Here is a 3267-nt window from a genome sequence, read left to right as displayed (position 1 = left end):
TATAAAAATAAGCTTGTTCTTTTATTACTTTAGCATGTTTGTACTGTATTATATCTGTTTGTATTGTATCGTATACACATACAAACAGTATATACAGTTTTATATAACATATAGTTTTTGTGATACATATATAATTAAGATCCATTTGAGAAACGCAACTAATATAATAAAATTGATATGACGAAACAAAGAAAAATAGATATAGAGAATTTATCAAAAGTCTTATGAAATTAAGTTGTTTTCCGATTTTTTATTTGATCGCTAGCGTGCTGCAGCCAATGTTTTATAAATGTTTCTATGTCGTTTCTAGAAACATTTTTTATTTTCGACTCAAAGTCAAAAAGAAGTCAAAAAATATACTTATGGAATACTTTTGTAACTATCAAAAAGGAATTCTTTTTTACTTCATTTTGAACAGATTACGCGAATTCGAAAAGAACTCAAGAGAGTGAATTCTTTTTGAAATCAAAAGGATCAGTGGTGCTATTTGAGTAATCGACATGAGTTATTTTATCGGACGAACAGTGAACGGTGAGTTTCAAATTTAATTCTGCAGTGCCAAAGACCAAAGACGAGCTATTTTTGGATTTATATTGATTTTCTTCATTGCCAATGCTAAGGCATTATAATCCGTGATAACTTTAAATTTTATGCTCTGTAGGTATACGTGAAAACGTTCAATCGCTTTTACTATCGCCAACGTTTCCAGCTCAAAACTATGATAACGTTTCTCAGTGTCTGTAGTGGTTCTGTTGAAATACTTTGCTGCAATTGGAGCCATTTTACCAAATGACTGCTTTTGTAATAGAATTGCACCGAAACCATGGCTGCTGGCGTCTGTATGCAATTCAGTTTCGGCTGTCGAATTGTATATACACAATACCGGAGGAGAAGTTAATTCCTTCTTTAACAACTCGAAACTTTTTATACACTCTTCTGTGAATTGAAAGTCTACTCCTTTTCTGGTTAAGGCTTGAAGAGGTCCGGCCTTTATAGCATAGTCTTTAATGAATCGTCTAAAATAACTGGTGAGACCGAGAAAACTTTTTAATTCCTTTAAATTCTTTGGACATGGAAAATCCAAAATTGCTTGTATGTATCGTTTACTCATAGTTACGCCTTTGCTGGAAACTCAGTAACCGAGATATTCGATTTCTTTTTGTAAAAATAGGCATTTCGAAATATTTAACTCTAATTGGTATTGTTTTAACAGGACTAAAACTTCTTCAAGTATTTCCAGATTTTCTTTTTCTGTACGAGTCGCAATCAATAAGTCGTCCATGTATATTTGTATTTTTCCGCGTTTAATCAATGGAGTAAAAATCTGTAATATTCTCTTTTGGAATTCCGTCGACGCTTCCGAATAGCCAAATGGCATTTTTACATATTCAAACTGACCGTGTGGCGTAGCAAAAGCGAAGTATTTGGTGTCGTCTGGATGTATTTGAATCCGATAAAAATCGTCACGAAGGTCGAGTTTCGTGAAGATTTCTTTGCCATAGAGCAAATCTAGTTGATCCTCAATGATCGGGAAAGGATATTTTTGCTGGAACACGCTGATTTAACGGTCTTAATCAATACACATACGATCCCTTTCACTTCGCTTCTTTACCAACACCACTCTCGCACAGTATGGAGAAATGTTTGGCTTGATTATGCCACATTCGAGCAAGTCATCGGTAATTCGCTCTAAACTTTGTTTTTCCATATAAGACATGCGTCTTGGCGCGAATCGATAGAGAGAAGAATCTTTTAGATGCCCTGATTTTATAGTCATCATTAATCGGATCAACTTTAGTCTCATTAACTTTTTTAAATGTATCCAACAAATTCGATTTAGCTTGATAACTCAAGTCTGAATTTAAATTTTCCGTTATTTCATCATAGAAAGTCCTCTCCTCCATCGTATTGATTAAACAAATATAGTTAATTTCTGGAATAGTCGACGGAAGGTGTTCAAATTCAAAAGTTCCATTTTGATAAATTAAAATTGAATATTGGCATTCGAAAAAAAATCTCGACCCAACAATATATCAAATGACATAGTGTTGTCGTTAACGACAAATAGAGTCACATCAAACCAATATCCCGCCAATTTATCAAGACTAATCTGATCATGAATTTTGCCATGAACTTGAATCATGGAATTATTTACACCTTTTAAATTTAAACCCCCGGTGACTTGCAATAATTTGTTGTTTTTAAAATGTTTTAAATAAATTGACTTTTTAACGAGACTTATTGGACTTCCAGTATCGACTAAAACGGAATACGTTCGACTTATTTCGTTCAAGCTATGTATCGTAATAAAAGGTGTCGTTTGTTCAACCATGTATACGCCTTGATACGCCGTTGGTTCCACATACGCGTCCTCCTGCGATGTATCATTGTCCTGCGTTAGTAGATTGACTCGAACTGCTCCGGACTCTGGCCTCTTCGTTGTACACGTCGAACTCAGATGCCCCTGTTGACCGCATTTGTAACGTGAGCTTCGCTATACGGTACTCCTGCACCGTGTGACCTCGTTTCTTACAATGAGTACAGGATTTTTCTACACCGATGTTATTTGGTTTAAACGTACGAGCATCTTCCTTCTCAAAGCGTTTAAAGAGTACTGCGTCTTCTGTGATTCGTCGAACATGATTCACGAATTCTGGAATGGTGTCCATACACGTATTCAAAACGAAGCGTCTCAGCGATGGATCTCTTACGCCGTCTGCTAGCAATTCAATCTGCTCGCGTTCGGTCAAGTTCAGAAATTGCATGACCTTCAGTTTATCCTCGACATAATTCGTAAACTTTTCTGTATTCGTCTTCCATATACGATGATTGACTCTCGCGAGGGTCATTGTAACCGACTCCTTTCGTTCGAAATAAACACATATGTGAAATTTAAATTCGTCCCACGTGGTGACTGTCCGGTTGTCGATTGAATCAATCCAGTGCTCGGCCCGACAATTGATTAATCACGGCAAGAACAAGCGTTTCGTTACTGATTTGATACGTCCTAGCTATGTTTGTGCAGCAATCTATCCATTTCACTACATTCTCATCCTCCTTGCCAGAAAACGATGGAATCAATTTAGAGGTAAATTTCACCTAACTCCAATTATAAGACATAAGCGGGAGCGAACCCGTTGTTCCCATTCCGGATATTGAGCGCAACATCTCTCCATTTCCACGTTCCGCTGGTTCCACGCGTTGAGGGCGCTTTGCCTCTATCGTTTGCACTACCGCCTGTACAATCTCTTGTATATTTAAAATTAA

Source organism: Wasmannia auropunctata, unplaced genomic scaffold (assembly GCF_000956235.1).
Source record: "Wasmannia auropunctata unplaced genomic scaffold, wasmannia.A_1.0 LD336106.1, whole genome shotgun sequence".
Taxonomy (NCBI): Eukaryota; Metazoa; Arthropoda; class Insecta; order Hymenoptera; family Formicidae; genus Wasmannia; species Wasmannia auropunctata.
This window is presented reverse-complemented; position numbering follows the sequence as displayed.